The sequence below is a fragment of the Balaenoptera borealis genome (genome assembly GCF_965194805.1).
Source record: "Balaenoptera borealis genome assembly, chromosome: 11".
NCBI classification, from domain to species: Eukaryota; Metazoa; Chordata; class Mammalia; order Artiodactyla; family Balaenopteridae; genus Balaenoptera; species Balaenoptera borealis.
In genome coordinates this window covers 107,748,680-107,766,515 of record NC_138868.1, presented here as the reverse complement: position 1 = coordinate 107,766,515, position 17,836 = coordinate 107,748,680, and positions in this window count along the sequence as shown.

The window sequence follows — 17,836 nt, the reverse complement described above, 5'->3', positions numbered from 1 at the left end:
CCATGTGATCCAGAGACTGAGTTCCTGGCTATTTACCCAAATGAGCTGAAAACGTTTGTCCACACGAAAACTGCATGTAAATGTTTATAGCAGCTTTATTCATAACTGCCGAAACTTGGAAACAACCAGGATGTCTTTCAACGGGTGAATGGGTAACAAACTGTGGAATACAGTAAGCTTCTTTGCCATTCATATGGTTGCCACATTTCACAGTTTCACTGCATAAGTAATTGGCCATAAGCAATTTTGCCGTAAAAGATAAAATCACTGGTTGACAGTTTCTGGTTTGACAGTTTGGTTACAACTGGTTGAAACGCGTTATCGACCTTTGATGACTTCGTTGGGCTGACGGATGACGGTGATTTGCCCCAAGAGTTGGTTTCTTTGTTTGAAACACACTGCACCAGAGGAGAAAGAGGCTGAGGCTCGGAGGCACAGACTTGGACCCACATTTCCCACAGAACTTTGGAACGTCTACCAGTGGACACGTATGCCGAGAGAGCACAGCAGTACAAAGCTCAGATACAAACATGCATCCTGCTATCTGGAAACTGAGTCTACGGCCATACCACCCTGAACGCGGCCGATCTCGTCTGGAAACTGATACCTCTCTTCCTGAGGACGAAATTTTAGTGAAAAAAACAACCAGTGCAACGCCGACGGGGGAGACGAATTAACAGCAAAAAAAAAAAAAAAAAAAGGTATAAAATACAGTGAATGAAAGCCTTGGAAAGTTATTTGCGAAGTGTTGCCATGAATCTACACACATTTAAAATGTATTCAAATATTTTGTACTTAGCAATAAAGTTTTTAAAATTTTGTTCTTCACGTCTCATGTTTCATTACATCCTATTTAACATCCCTCTTTTATTTTTTGTTATTTTATCTTTTACGGGAAAATCACCTTAAGGCCAATTAACTATGTAGCGAAAATGTTTGTGGCAAAAATCCTGCAAACATGTTTATGGCAAAGATGTTTACAGCACAAGAACCTGGAACCGTGGAATACAAAATTTGGAAGACATACAATGGGATATTATTCAGGGATAAAAAAGAAATGAGCTATCAAGCCATGAAAGGACACGGAGGAACTGTAAATACACATTACTAAGTCAGAGGAGCCAGTCTGAAAAGGCTATGTACTGTATGAATGCCACATGGCATTCTGGCAAAGGCAAAACTATGGAGACAGTATAAACATCAGCTGCTGGGGGCTGGGGGGAGGTGGAGAGGGATGAATAGTTGGAGCACAGGGGACTTTTAGGGCAGTGAAACTGTTCTGTATGATACAGTAATGGTGTGAAAGCGTCACTATATACTCGTCCAAACCCACAGAGCTGAACAACACAAAGAATGAACCCTCATGTAAACTATGGATGTCGGTTAATGATAACGTATCAGTATTGGTTCATCAGTCTCACACTACTGCAAGCTCATCCCACGGGGCAACGGTGGGCGGTGGGAGGGGGAGAGGGTGGATGTGGGAACTCTTTGTGCTTTCTGCTCAATTTTTCTGTAAACCTAAAACTGCTTTTAAAAAGTATCTTAATTTGAAAAATTCACCAGCATACCCCTGTGTCTATGTGGTGACTTATTGAACAAACTGTGCTGGGTGCCAGCAGAAAGCAGCTTTATTGTGTCACATGACTGCTTTTGTCTGAACCTCTTTTTCTTCTCCCTGCTGATGTCATCGGTAGATCCCAACACTTTCCTGGTCCCTCTCAACTATTAAGAAATCTTGTTTTTGAGGTATTACAATGTCAGATCCACTGACTTATTCCAGCTTCAGTCTCTGGCTTGCTCCGAGCTTGTCCCCTCCCCAGGGTGGGTCTGATTCAGGCTGGGAGACCAGAGGTGAGGAAGGGGGCAGGCGGGGGTTTCCTCGATATTTATTTCCGTCCCTTCCTCTCTTCCTTCCCAACTCACAGGCTGCTTTTGCTCTTCTGCAGACAGAGGAGGGGAAGCAGGTCTTGGTGGCCTTGGACGGGCAGAGCTCCTGGGGTTTCCTGAGGCCTCTGTGCTGGGCTCCTGGGTCCAGGGTGGCCCACCTGCGTCTGGTCCCTTGGACGCCCCTCAGCATGCGTTTCCACGGCAGAGTGTCTGTCAGGCCCCGTTGCCCTGCAGCGGTTCTGCTCCAGGCCGGTCCCCTTCCTCGGGGTCACGCTGGCTCTTCCCAGTCTGCCTGCTCCCCTTCTCTGCGGCCAGGCGGCTGGGCCGCCTCTCCCTTTACGGGCGTCTGAGGTTCCCACCTTGGGACGCTGTCATGGTTTGTGGCTGCAGGTGAGGGAGAAGCACCTCCTCCTCCATGAGTGATGCTCTCTCTGAGCAAATTCTGACTCCGACCTGTGCCCATCCATCCTCAAGCTGCAGTGAGGGTTAAGGGTCGCTGGACTGGTGTTGGCATCATGCTTAGCAAGGTCTGTACCAAAGCTCTGCTGTTTGCATCATGCGTAGCAAGGTCTGTACCAAAGCTCTGCTGTTTGCATCATGCGTAGCAAGGTCTGTACCGAAGCTCTACTGTTTGCATCATGCGTAGCAAGGTCTGTACCGAAGCTCTGCTGTTTGCATCATGCGTAGCAAGGTCTGTACCAAAGCTCTACTGTTTGCATCATGCTTAGCAAGGTCTGTACCGAAGCTCTACTGTTTGCATCATGCTTAGCAAGGTCTGTACCGAAGCTCTACTGTTTGCATCATGCGTAGCAAGGTCTGTACCGAAGCTCTACTGTTTGCATCATGCGTAGCAAGGTCTGTACCGAAGCTCTACTGTTTGCATCATGCTTAGCAAGGTCTGTACCGAAGCTCTACTGTTTGCATCATGCTTAGCAAGGTCTGTACCGAAGCTCTACTGTTTGCATCATGCGTAGCAAGGTCTGTACCAAAGCTCTACTGTTTGCATCATGCTTAGCAAGGTCTGTACCGAAGCTCTACTGTTTGCATCATGCGTAGCAAGGTCTGTACCAATGCTCTACTGTTTGCATCATGCTTAGCAAGGTCTGTACCGAAGCTCTACTGTTTGCATCATGCTTAGCAAGGTCTGTACCGAAGCTCTACTGTTTGCATCATGCGTAGCAAGGTCTGTACCAAAGCTCTACTGTTTGCATCATGCTTAGCAAGGTCTGTACCGAAGCTCTACTGTTTGCATCATGCGTAGCAAGGTCTGTACCAAAGCTCTACTGTTTGCATCATGCGTAGCAAGGTCTGTACCAAAGCTCTGCTGTTTGCATCATGCGTAGCAAGGTCTGTACCGAAGCTCTACTGTTTGCATCATGCTTAGCAAGGTCTGTACCGAAGCTCTACTGTTTGCATCATGCGTAGCAAGGTCTGTACCAAAGCTCTACTGTTTGCATCATGCGTAGCAAGGTCTGTACCAAAGCTCTACTGTTTGCATCATGCGTAGCAAGGTCTGTACCAAAGCTCTGCTGTTTGCATCATGCGTAGCAAGGTCTGTACCGAAGCTCTACTGTTTGCATCATGCTTAGCAAGGTCTGTACCGAAGCTCTACTGTTTGCATCATGCGTAGCAAGGTCTGTACCAAAGCTCTACTGTTTGCATCATGCGTAGCAAGGTCTGTACCAAAGCTCTGCTGTTTGCATCATGCGTAGCAAGGTCTGTACGAAAGCTCTGCTGCCCCTCTCTAGAATGTGGGACCTCAGACACCCTTCTCTCACAGCTCTAGGTCTCAGACAGTGAGCTGAGAAAAAACAAAAGGAAGCATAGTCCTGACATTGAGAAGTGGCCTGGCACGCAGAGCTGGGTCGTGTTACGCCCCTACCAGCCGTAGACGCCAGCGGGAGTGTCCTCCGACACCACGAGGAGCCAGGCAAGGCCAGGCCCCTTCATAACCGCGTCTGAGCACAGACAGAGCAAGTCATGGCTTCACAGAGAACGCCAGACACCCCCTCTCTTGGCCGAGAGGAACGTCTGCTTCTTCTCTCTTCCTTCCAGTGCGCGCTCCCCAGAGAGACGACTTATTGGGACACCCAGTCATAGGCTTGCCTCCACTTTCTGATTGCACCTGGTCCCTCCCACAAGGCACGAACAAAAGCCTACATCCTACAACCAGTTCTTCCTAACACCGCCTCACTGAGACACCCTGAGATTCCCTCCTGGGGCATGGCTTCTCTCCCTGCACAAGTCATGAACCCAACTCATGTGTCTGGTGGCCTTTGGCTGAAGAACTTTGACAGAAAGACAGCAAAAGTTACGTTTTAACCTCCTATTATGTATAATTCACCCTCGATACCCCTTCCACGACTTTTTTTATTCCACCCAGATTATAAACGTTTCCTTTTTTTCCCCCCTCCCTCCCTCCCTCCCTCCCTCTCTTCCTCCCTCCCTCCCTTCCTTCCTTCCTTCCTTCCTTCTTTATTTCCTTCCTCTTTTTCCCTAATCACAGAATATTGTCCACAACACCTTGTCTGAAACCCTTGGGGGCAGATGCTTTGGTGATCAGACATTTTTGGGTATTAAAGTGATACATACACTGGCTATTATGTGACCCCTCCAAGAGTTCTGGGGCAGCATCATTTCTGCAGTGAAATATAAGCTTGTACACACTACATGAGATTAAATATAGACTCCGTAAAGACTAATAATTATAGACTATAGAAAGGCTTGTGGCTGTTTAGGTTAGGTTTTTGTTGCTAAACAAATTTGCACTAACTTTATGAAAAACTTTCATTTTGAAAGCTTTTTTTCATTTCTGAACTAAAGATAAGGCCTGATGGGCTTATACAGATACATATAGACATATATACATATAGACATATATATATATATGTATGTATGTATTTGGATAAAAGTTGGAAAATACAGAAAATCACCAAAAAAATATTCACAATCTTACCATTCAGAAGTAATAACCATCCATTGTGACTTTCTGTCAAAATGGATTAAGAGTGTGTATATGTGTGTGTGTTTGTGCATCCTCTCCACTGAGAGGTCCTGAGAACAACCATCAACATTTTGTTATTTACATATATAAAAAATACACACATATTAAAAACACACAGATATGCATGTGTTTATTTCCCCCGCCAGAGAAATGGGATTATATTCGTACTATTTTTTTTACTTAAAATATGTAATGAACACTTCTCCATGACATTAAATATTCTACAATAGTCTAATGTCTATTTTAAGTTTTGTTGTATTGTTATACCATAATTTAGATTAATTACAATTTTTCATATTATAAATAACATTGTAATGAACGTACTTATCCATATATCTTTGGGTGTGTCTGTGACTTCATTCCCAGGATAAATTATTAGATGTGGAATTATTGGATCAAAGAGTGTATAAGATTTTTTTTTTTAAAGTGGCGCTTTTTACCTTTTTTAAAAAATTATTTATTTATTTATTTATTTATTTTTGGCTGTGTTGGGTCTTCGTTTCTGTGCAAGGGCTTTCTCTAGTTGCGGCAAGCTGGGGCCACTCTTCATCGCGGTGCGCGGGCCTCTCACTATCGCGGCCTCTCTTGTTGCGGAGCACAGGCTCAGTAATCGTGGCTCACGGGCCTAGTCGCTCCGTGGCACGTGGGATCTTCCCAGACCAGGGCTCGAACCCATGTCCCCGGCATTGGCAGGCAGATTCTCAACCACTGCGCCGCCAGGGAAGCCCCTGTATAAGATATTTTAAAGAGTATATTTGAAGTATATTTTTTGGTCACAAAATTTACAAAAGAAATTACTAAATGTTTTTACTGCATGCAAATGACTTTGCATAAAGTTATTATTAATTTTACTTGTTATCATTGTTTTAGAGAATTCACTTAGAATTAAAATTTGGATTCTGAATACATTCCCATTTTTAAACATTATAAAAAACTCCCGGGACTTTCCTGGTGGCGCAGTGGTTAAGAATCCTCCTGCCATGCAGGGGACATGGGTTCGAGCCCTGGTGTGTGTGTTTGTGCATCTTCTTCACTGAGAGGTCCTGGGAACAGTGACACTCCAATAGTAGGAAGCAGACTTAGTGCTCAGATCTCAGTTTCTACATATCATTCGCCACTAAGCAGAGCCAGGGCTCCTTGGAGAAATGGCTGATTCCATGAAGGGTGGCAGGAAAAGGACATCACAATCCTGGAATATTTTGTTGTGCTGGGAAGTAAGGAAGTGCTCAGAGAATGGTGGAAGCAGGTCTCAAAGACATAGAAGCCAGCCTGCAGGAGCTCCTATGACCAAATCTGGTGTAATTTGAACATGAAAATGATGTTAGTAACCATTTATATCCCATTGAATAAAATAAACTCCATGAGTCTGTACTGATGTAAATATATAAGTGAATAAATAAATGAAGAGAAGAGACAGCTTTTCCTTGCAGTGGAATGTCAACTAATATACTGAGAAGGAATGATGAAATTAGAAGATCACCATTTGGCAACCATCATAACAGTTTAACAGTTAATCATAACAGTTAATTCAGCCAAGAAACACCAATGAGTTTTAGAACTAGTGGGTGAAAGTTTGGTAGGATTGGTGTGTTTTCTTAGTCTCAAATAGTCTCATACTTACAAAGAGAAAAGGAGCAAGTTTATAGGGGAGAAACCCAGAAGATACTACTTGAATGGATGACCAAAGTTAACATCTGCTGTAATCAGGCAAACCGTGATCACTCAATGGGATACAGCATCACTTCTGTGGCATTCCTGCCCAAAACACGTCACCTGAATCAAAATGAAGAAACTTTAGACAAATCCAAATGGAGGGGCATTCTGCAAAATAATTGTCAAAGGTGCCCCAGCCACAAAAGTCAAGGACAGACTGAGGAAATAGTCCAGATTAGAGAGAACTAAAAAAGACAAGACAGCTAAAGCCGTGGGGGATCTTGGACATAATTGGGACAATTAACAACACTGGAATGGGTGTGGGGTTTCGTGATAGGATCGCATATGAGTTAATTGCCTGATTCTTAGATTGCGTTGTTATTATGTAAGAACATGTCCTTGTTTGTAGAAAATACACACTAAAATGTCTGTGCTATTCTCGGAACTGAATTGAACATTGTTGGACTCAGTTGTCTCCTGGTTCTAGTGTTGCGGGATCTCCAGCCCCCTTGGGGAGGCCTGATCCTTCCCTTCTCTATGAAAGCTTCTCTGAGGGTCCCAGGGAGCAAGCCCGGTTCTCAAGGCCTAGATGCCAAGGACTATTTGAAGGATGGTATGAAAGTGGGAAGTAAAGCAATTGAACTTTGTTCTGTGCCTGGGACTTTCCCTACTCCTGCTGGAGAGTTGAAACCAGGAAATTTCTTCATGACATCTATATCATATCAACATAGCATTAATATTAATATCTTCTGCGAAGGCTGGATTGAGTTAATTCTGGGAATTCCCCATTGCCATAGACACTATCCCCAGAAGGACTTGGCCATGAGCTAGGAGGTTATTAAAGCTATAGTCTGCACAGGTAAATATTCAGCCATCAGATCCTTGCTTCTCAAAGCTGTACAAAATCTAGCTATATCTGTTTTATATTTATAAATTTCTTCATATTGTTTTATAAAAATTAACCCAGCATCAAACTCCAGAAGCTGGAATTTGTTGAAACGCAGCAATCTTCACGTGGGTAGGGCAGGGGACAGACGCATCTCCTCCCCTGCGCTGGTCCCGCACCTGGGCTACCCTCTGCGCACATGGTGCCCTCAGAAACCTTTCTACTCGTGACCCTTCCTGTCACAGGTGAGTCGCCAGTGACCTCATTCTTCACAATCCATGCTGTCCCTTGATTTTCTTATTGGTTAACTGCAGGCCATTTGAGCTGGTCCCTAACCTGGGTGGGCCATCCCTGGACCTTATCTCTCAAATCATCTGCAGAAAATGACTATCTCCTGTCCTCTGCACCAGCCCCTCCCCGGACTACACCCACCCCTGCTTCACACTACCCTTCAGTCACATTCCTTTCCCCTCTCTAGGGCCAGTCATGAAATTCCCGCTCCAAAAAACATTTTAGGTTCCGTCATGCTTATTTGTACTCTTTCCAGCCCAATCAGTGGCAAGACCCTGTCCTTTCAGTAGAACTATTTTTTTTTTAATATTTATTTGATTGCACCGGATCTTAGTTACAGCAGGCTGGCTCCCCAGTTGCAGCTCGTGGGCTCCTTAGTTGTGGCACGCGAACTCTCGGTTGTGGCATGCATGTGGAATCTAGTTCCCTGACCAGGGATGGAACCAGGTCCCCCTGCATCGGGAGCACGGAGTCCTATCCACTGCGCCACCAGGGAAGTCCCCAGAGGAATGTTTTAATTAGATGGAACTTGGGAGATAATTTTGGTGTGACATCCAGATGCTGGAAGTGAGTTGTTATTTCATGACAGCTGGAACCAGAGCTCCCAGACTAGTGTTCATTCCATGACATCACACCATCCTCTCCTGCTCGTTTACCCTTTCCTGGGGTGTCCAGCCTCTGGTTTATCCGATAGAGAGAGACGATCGTTTTTATGCCCAACGTTACAGGGCTTGCTCTATTCAAGACTTTGTGAAATATGACAAAAACAAATGCCAGCTTGGTAAATCTCATGTCCAAAGTCCCTCTAAATAAGTAAAAAAGGATGAAGGCAGAGGGACAGACAAGGGGAGAGCAGTGTCTCAGGGCTGGGGAATAACTCTGTATTAACGGAAGAGGATCCAGAGCCAGAAGGGATGAATGGGGAGATTGTGCATCTTCCCAGCTATAAAACACTCCCAAACCCACCTCCTCAGCCCGTCTCCCCATAAAAAGTGATTTGGGGTAAGTGCTGGAAAACAGCCTGTGTGTACTTGGGGAAAGAAACTATTCATGACATAATGATTTTGGATAAAATCCCATTAAGCTGTGCCCTGTGGCTGTTTTTTCCATTAAGCCATTTAAGCCATTTCACAATCCATGATCTCCTCTTTGGGAGAAAGAGGGAAACTTGGTCATGGGGGCCTGAGTGGGGAGATGGGCAAGAACTGACTTGGTTCTGTTTCAGCATGAAGGTACCTCGAGGTTCTCCAGTAATGTGGGCTTTCCTTGAGCAAACACTAGGTGGTCCTTGGCTTGGCCCTGTGGGATTAGCAGTCTTGGGCTCTGCACAAGTCAGTTCTGGATGGAATACAAGAAAAATGTCTTATGGAAAATAGAACCTTAACAGGCTGGATAAACAATATCACAATGGTAGCTGTGGCACCAGCCACTAACAAAAGAATGACAAAACCCCACTTCACCAAGAAGGACTGTATTCCTATCATAGTTCGGTTGGCTCTGTGGTTTTGGGCGAGAGGAAAATACTTTGGATATGATGACGGTGTTTCCCGAGTAATGTGTGGTGACCTAAGGGGTGTGGGATTCAAGTGTTTTGGGCTGGGGGCCCCCTGGTGTGAGTCACAGATGCCTCTTCACGGTTGGCTCAGATAGACGAGGCCGTGAGCAGACATCACAGCGCAAGGAGACCATCCCTGACTCACAGAGGGTCCTGTGGAGAGCAGGAGAGGTGGTCGGCCTGTAGAGGACAAGACACAGGAAGCAGAGGAGGGCCGTGTCTAACAGTAGCGCATTGTGTGTCTCTAGTGCTTGACAGCTGACAAAGCACCGTGTGCATTGCCTCATCTACAGAAACCTGTGAGGTCAACAGGACTGATACTCTATCTGCAATTACAGGTGAGGAAGGCCAGGTTCACAGAAGTGAAGGAGTCTGTCCACAAGCACACAGCAAACAAGAGGCGGAGCCAGGGCTGGAACTCAGAGCTCTTGACCTGAATGCAAGTAGAGTATGCTGGCACTTGAGGGGCGTTAATGAGCTTACCTTGTAATCTTTGCCTCTACTCCCCTGCTCTAGAGCCCAGTTTTCCCTCCCTGGACTTGTTCTTTTAGGTTAAGGCATGGTCTCCAGCAAAGTCCCAGTTAGAGGCAAAGTACAGGCATGAGAGGTTACACATTTCACAAGTCTTTGGCCCTGGTGATACTTTAAAGGATGTGTCTGCCGTGCCGAGCTGGCAGGATCTCCCAGAGGCACAAACGTGTCTGTGGCCCCAGCCCCTTGATTCCTCACTGTGCTCTCTCAGAGCTGCATGGGAAAGTCTCGTGCGCTGCCCTGTTCTTCGGCCACTTTGGACTCCTTCTTTGTTATTTCACGGGTACGTCTTCCCATGCTCAGCTTCGTGCCTTTGTTCAAGTACTTCTGTCTGCCTTCCTTGCAGAGCCCTCTTTATTTGGCTTAGGATGAGAGTACTCTGTAAGCCATGAAAGGCCACCTCAACATCCCATCTTTGAACATTCTGAGCTCTTAGTGCGGTTCCCGATCAATGGTGGGTGCCTGTGCATGGAAGTTTGGGGGGCACTTGTTGGAGGCCGTTTCATGCTCTGTGGTGCAACCAGTTAGACTTCAGTAGCCAGAGGTTGTTGGTGACTGTCTTAGGGATGGGCAGATGTTCTAGGCGACAGGTAGAGTTGAATTCTGCTACTGGCGTGGAATGATTGTATCAGGCCTGCAAAGGCCATGCAAGATTTTTGAATTGTTCACTCCACTTTTCCCACAGCTGAAAGAAATGATTCTGTACTCTGGCCTGGGGTCATCTTTCTGTTTGGGAGAACGCCCAACTCATAGTGAGATGGTTGATGGAAAAGGAATTTAGACAGAGAGAATAGCTATAAGAAGATAGTATATAGAGGCAGCAGAGTGTAGTAAATGAGGTGCAGACGTTGGAATTGCTTAGAATCTGGCTTTGACACTTTCACCTGGTGACCTTTAGTGCTTTAGTTATCTTGTCTCTACAGTGAGGATAATAATTATACCAACTCCACAGAGTTGCATGAGGATGGAATCAGAGAATTCATGTAAAGTGCTTAGCAGGGACCCTGGCACAAGGTGAGTACTCAGAAGAGATGCTCTTCCGGGGGAATCCCCTGTCGAGCAGCATGGAGTCGCAGCCATGGGGTCCGGACACGGCTGCACTGAGCAGGGGGCAAGCCCACTTCAGGTGCATCAGCCCTTTGGACCTCAGTTTTCCTGCCTGTGAAACGAGCTCGTTGACCTGAGGGGATCGTTCCAGCTCTGACATTATAGCATCCTATCACCAAACTACCTTAAGAAAGCGAGGGCGGGACGGTGTACCAGCATGTTTGATTTCAGGTTGCTTGTAAGGTGGGTGCAGGATGGTGTCTCTGAACACAGTTCTAGGACAGGATATCGGAGTGAGAGGACCACACATATGATAGTAAGAAGGAATCCTACTTACTTAGTGCTCCATGGTTTGCAAACCATGGTTTGTCCACGTTCGTCATCTCATGTAATCCCTACAACAGACTTACGAGGGAGGCATTTTTTCCGGTGAGTTCCTGGGGCTGGGAGAGGTGAAGTGACCTCACTTCTAAGTAGCAGAGGGAGCGGGACTGGGACTCTGAGTGAGCCCCTGACAGTGCCCTTGACCCTGGGACCCACATGCCAGCTGCATGGCTCTTCCAAGAGGGACAATTCCAAGTGCTGACTCATGGTCAGCTTTTACTGACCTTCTTCTCGGCCACTCCAGCTGACTCCAGCTGACACCCCAGCTCTTCTCTAAGACTCTTTGCAGCCACACAAGTGCTTGATATATCTGATACAGAGCAAACAGGACTATTGCCCTACCAGGGCTTAAATCCTAATGTGAGAAAACAAAAAAAAACAAACTAGCCATCAATAGACTTTGTCATTAAGATAATCACCAAAGGGCACTGAGGGGGAAGGGCGAGTCAGGCATTGGGTGGGGGTAGTCCGACTGGTTTAATCTAGGAGAACTTCCTAGAGGAGGTGGCACAGTTGATTTATGATTTAAAAGAGGGGAAAATGTAGTAGTTGGGACTGGGGGAACCAAGCCATCTAAGGAGTCTTCTCTTCCTTCCTCGCCCTCCCCATCCTGCCACCTATAGAGCTGACAGGGCTGCTCAGTGGCAAAAGCCGGAAAGAGATCCCAGGACATTTGATGTCCCTTGTCTGAGGCCTGGAGAGAGACTGTGCTGCTTCCCCACCCCATTGTTAATCTTGCTCAACCTCTTTTGCAAAACGGGACTCTCAGCACTTAGGGAGGAGATGTGAGAAAGAGTGCCTGCAAACTCCCCAAGCTTTCTGGAAGAAAGAGGCAGTGTTCGTGGAGGCTCAAGCACTCCCATTCATGCCCTGAACCTGGGGGCTGGGCACCACGCCGATGTCACCGCCACACACCAGTGAGGCTCAGGGGGAGCAAGTTTCAGCAGGTGGCGGACGGGGGCCAAATACCTTCAGGTTACAGTGCAATAGATGATGGGAGAGCAATTAATTTCTTTACAACGGAGACATAGCTGAAAGATTACCAAGCAGTAATTATTTATTGAACTGCTGCCTCTGCATAAATAGGGGGAAAATTGCTCTGTATGGGGAAATTAATCTCTTCAATAATCTCAGCTTTTGGTTGCTCTCTGCCTTTTCTTGGAGGTCATGTAACGATCTCCAGGTCATTCAGTAAGCACGGAGTCACTGTAACAGGCTCTTTCAGGGTCGTCAGAAAAACTGTTTAGAAATCTAGGGGTTTTCACCTTTCTATCTTTCCATCTTTCCAGCCCCTGCACAGAAAGAGCAAGCTCTAGAACCCGACCTCCATCCCAGGTAGGCAGTTCTGACCCCCAAAAGAGGCAAGTTGAGACAAACACCTGCACATCACAGGTGCAACTGGGTAAACAGCAAGCCCAGGGCATGTGGGCTCAGAGCAGGGGCAGGGAGGAAGTAAGGACAAACCTGTTAGTCAGAGGCTGTCTTAGGATAACCTGTGAAGAATTTGTTTATTCACTAGTTCATTCATTCATTCATTCATTCAGTATATTTGGAGAGCCTCTGTTGTGCTCTCTATAATATTGCTACCAACGAGATGAGACCCTCTATAGCTTACACTAGGATTTCTGCACTATCCCTCTTTGTCAGAGGAGATCGCACACTGTCACTATGCTGTCTTGCAGTACAGAAGCCCCAACATAGTCAAGCCAGAACGGGCCTCCCAAGGGAGCGACATTAAGGTGACTTGGTGTCCTTTAAGGTCATGGGTTCAATTCCCCTATGGGGAGGAACTTCCTTCAGTTCTTGAACCCACCCACCCTGCAAATAACCCTCTGACTGCCAGGGGGCCTGGTTGAGACGCCTGGCACAAGCGCAGCCCTCCCAGAAAAACCTTGCCCTTCTGTTGGCGCTTGCAGGTGCCAACATCTTCCTCCAGAGGTCAAGGCCACCTTGAGGGTACACGGTGCCTGGTCCCTCCACACAGGGAGGCTGGGCGGGGAGTTCTTCCAGCTGGGCCAGTCCTGATGTCCTAGAGCTCTTAGTGGGTGATCCTGCCTGCCCTGGGGCTTCTGCCTTTAACCCCATTGTCTCCCCCAGAGTCACCGAGGAGCCCCTTTCACACAGTTTTCCCAGCATTTAGGCTGGGTCTGAAGGTGCAGAGTGAGATAGAGAATCCACAGCTGGAATAACTGATGCTGTTTGGGGCTCCGCTTCCAGCTTGCAGTTCTGTGATAAAGTCCACCTTCCTCTCAGGCAGCTGCAGGCACCTCCTTCCCGCACCCGAGGAGGAAGACATCTGAGTCCACCTTAGGTCAGGAAGGGCCGCTTGTCTGAGGCTCCTGGCCGGCCATTCCCAGGACCCGTGGCAGGTGGGAAAGAACGGAACAGGTTCCTTCCAAACCCATCTTTACACCTTGGTGAGATGGGTGAGCATGTGATTTGGGAAACACCGAAGAGCTTCAACAGAACCAAAATCTCTTCCTCACCAAGATTCAATCACACCAAAAATTCCATAGCTGGGAATTAATTGATTCAGGCCAGGAGGTGCCTTCACTTTAAGGCATCCTTTAAAAATCACTAATAATTGAGATTTCCCTGGCGGTCCAGTGGTTAGGACTCTGCGCTTCCACTGCAGGGCGCACGGGTTCCATCCCTGATCGGGGCACTAAGATTCACACAGTGTGGCACAGCCCAAAAAACCCCCACTACTAATAGCGAACCTTTCTTTGCTGTTCCGTAGTCTATAAAGTGCCCCAGCGCCCCACCAGTCCCAGATGCCCCAGCTCTCTCTTCTGCCTATAGAGAGTAACAAGAGCTATTTTCTTCATTTTTTAAAAAAATTGAGGTATAACTGGCATATAGCATTATATTAGTACCAGGTGTACAACATAATGATTCTATATTTGTATGTATTGTGAAATGATCACCACAATAAGCCTTGTTAACATTTGTCACCACATGGAGCTGTAAAGAAATCTTTTTCTTGTGATGAGGACTTTTAAGATTTACTCTCTTAGCAACTTTCAACTATGCAATACAGTATTGTTGTCTATAGTCACCACGGTGTACATTACATCCCGATGAATAAATTATTTTATACCTGGAAGTTTGTATCTTTTGACTCCCTTCATGCATTTATCCTGCCCCACTCCACCCTCCACCTCTGGCAACCACCAATCTGTTCTCTGTGTCTATGAGCCTTAGGGTTTGGTTTTGTTTGTTTGTTTAGACTCTGCATATAAGAAAGATCATATACTATTTGTCTTTCTCTGTCTGACTTATTTCAATTAATATAATGCCCTCAAGGTCTATCCATGTTGCTGCAAATGGCAAGATTTCATTATTTTTTATGGCCGAGTAATATTCCATTGTGTATAGGTACCACATCTTCTGTTTCCATTTATCTGTCGATGGACATTTAGGTTGTTTTCATAACTTGGCTATTGTGAATAATGCTGCAGTGAACATGGGGGTGCATGTATCTTTTTGAATTAGTGTTTTAGTTTTCTTCAGATAAATACTCAGAAGTGGAATTGCTGGATCATATGGTAGCTCTATTTTTAATTTTTTGAGGAACCTCCATACTGTTTTCTACAGTGGCTGCATCAATTTACATTTCTACCAATAGTGTACAAGGGTTCCCTTTGTCCACATACTCATCAACACGTTATTTCTTGTCTTTTTTTGATGATGGTCATTCTGACATGTATGAGGTGATATGTTATTGTGGTTTTGACTTGCATTTCCCTGATGATTAGTGATGTTGAGTATCTTTTCATGTACCTTTTGGCCATTTGGATATCTTCTTTAGAAAAATATCTATTCAGATCCTCTGCCCATTTAAAAAACCAGATTTTTTTTTTTTTTGCTGTTAAGTTGTATGGGTTCTTTATACATATTGGATATTAACCTCTCACCAAATATATGATTTACAAATATTTTCTCCCATTTGGTAGTTTGCCTTTTCATTCTGTTGATGGTTTCCTTTTCTATGTAGAAACTTTTAAATTTGATGTAGTCCCACTTGTTTATTTTTGCTTTTGTTGCCTTTGCTTTTGGAGTCAGATCCAGAAAGTCTTTACCAAGACCAATGTCAAGGAGCTTACAGCCTATGTATAGTTCCCGGAGTTTTATGGTGTTAGGTCTTACATTCAAGCCTTTAATCCATTTTAAGTTAATTTCTGTGTATGGTGTAAGATAGTGGTTTAGTTTCATTCTTTTGCCTGTGGCTGTCCAGTTTTCCCAACACCATTTATTGAAGAGACTGTCCTTTCCCCATTGTATATTCTTGGCTCTTTTGCCATAAATTAATTGACCATATAAGTGTGGGTATATTTCTGGGCTCTCTATTTTTTTCCATTGATCTATGTGTCTGTTTTTATGCCACTGACAAACCGTTGTGATTACTATAGCTTTGTAATATAGTTTGAAATCAGGGGGCACGAGGCCTCCACCTTTGTTCTTCTTTCTCAAGATTGCTTTGGCTATTGGGGGTCTTTTTTAGTTTTGTACAATTTTAGGATTGTTTCTTCTATTTCTTTGAAAAAATGCTATTGGAATTTTGACAGGGATTTCATTGAATCTCTAGATCGCTTTGGGTGATGTGGACATTTTGACAATATTAATTCTTCCTATCCATAAGCATGGAATATCTTTCCATTTATTTGTGTCTCTTCAATTTCTTTCATCAGTGTCTTATAGTCTTCAGTGTAGAGGTCTCTCACCACCAGGTTTCTTTTCTCTTTGCACCCCTCTGAGTTGTGGCGCCAGCTCCTGGCAGGGACTGGTTCCCCACTGGGCTGTAAGGTGTTTCCACCACCTCCTAAGCAGGGAGTTGGGAATAGACACTGCCCTCAGCTCCCACCTGGACACTGGAGGGACCAGGCTCAGGGACAAGGACACAAGCCACCTGGCAGAGGCCATTTGGCACCAGTGCTCCAAGGTATGGGCAGCTGAGCTGGGTGCTGTAAAATTTTGTACATAGTGCTAGGCCCTACCCTGCAGGAGTTTATATGTCAAAATGTCTTAGATATATTACTGTCCCTCCCTGGGCTCGTCTCCCTCTGAGTGTGGCTGCTACTTATTGTTACAATGAGATGCGATTCTCTTTATCTAGGAAAGGTGAGAACACTGGACTTTGGGGATCATAAGACTTGAACAGAGTTCCAGATCTGCCACTAAATTGGCCCTGTGGTCTTGAGCAAGTTGTCTGGGCTGGCTGAGCCTCAGTTTTCTCATCTGTGAAATAAGAAAGATAATACCACCCCACAAGATTGTCCTGAGGCTGTAATGAGAAAACGCACTGAAAACATATGAGAGCCACAAAAGGCAGTGGGTGGGTGAGATGAGATGCAGCTATTCTTAGGGAAGAGGCAAGCAGAAGAGCCAAGTGGACAGATCGTCTACACCACACCTCCCCACTCTCCTTCCCCACGTGCTCCTGGTCGGCATCTCCTACCAGTTCCCTTGACATGTGCCCTCGACATGTCCCAAACAGTCCTGTTCTCGATGCTCTGGCCTTTCCTTTACCCCTCCTCTCTCTTCAGAGCTACCTAATCTCTGCTTCAGTCCTTTAGATTCTTGCGCCTTCAATTATTTATTCTTGTAATAAATGTTTATTGAGTGCCCTGTAGAAGAACCCCTGGTGTATTAGATTAGAAAGAACAAGACTTTGCATCTTTTGCCTTCTCCCCAACTAGCCGCGACTCTAGGCAAGTCCCTTGCCTTCTCTGAGCTTCAGTTTCCTAAAATAGAAGACGGAGATGACACCTACATTACAGGGTTGTTAGGAGGATGATGGGTGATAACGTGTGTGGAAACCAAGGCCAGCTGCTCAGTAAACGTTAACTCCCTCTGCAGCCTGCTTACCGTCAATCAGATAAACGTTCCAAGTATCAAGCAGCAGTGGAATGACGAGGACCTACTAGGCTGATCCTTTAGAAATCAAAGCGAAACAAAAGCCCGTGCATTTTAACGGGATCCCGGGACCCATCGCAAATTCTGGCCTGACAACAGCTGCTTGAATATATGACTGTGCCCCCAATGTCACCTCCAAAAGAAGTAAGTGTGGGAAGCATTCCAAGTCCCATGGCAGGGCCACGGGAGCTCAGTTGCATGGGCACCTTGTTGCCCAATGAGGTGTTTTGTCCCGTGCCCACCAACACCACAGCTGTACAGTGCCAGCCCTTTCTAACTCAAAAATACAGCACCTCTTCATCCAACGGAGGTCCCGGATGGGTGGGGAATGTCTGGGCTTCAGTCATAGACATCCCTTTCTGGGGACTAAATTTAAAAAGCAGGTGTATCATTTGGTAAGTTTGATATTAAGCCTCTGGGGGGGATTTAGAAAGACGAGTAAATATCTAGCACAGGGTACTTTAAAAGGCTCATTTAATCATTCATTCAGCAAATACTGGCTGAGTTAGGCACCTCTGTAGATGCTGGGGTTCAGACCGGCTGGGACCTGGGACTTTTGCTGCAGGGTTGCAGTACTTGCACCTGGACACACCTCTCCTCTAGCAACTAAATTTGAAGAAACTCTACGGGACTAAAAATAACTGCGTGCATGCGCAGTTGGAGGCAAATTCTGGACAAA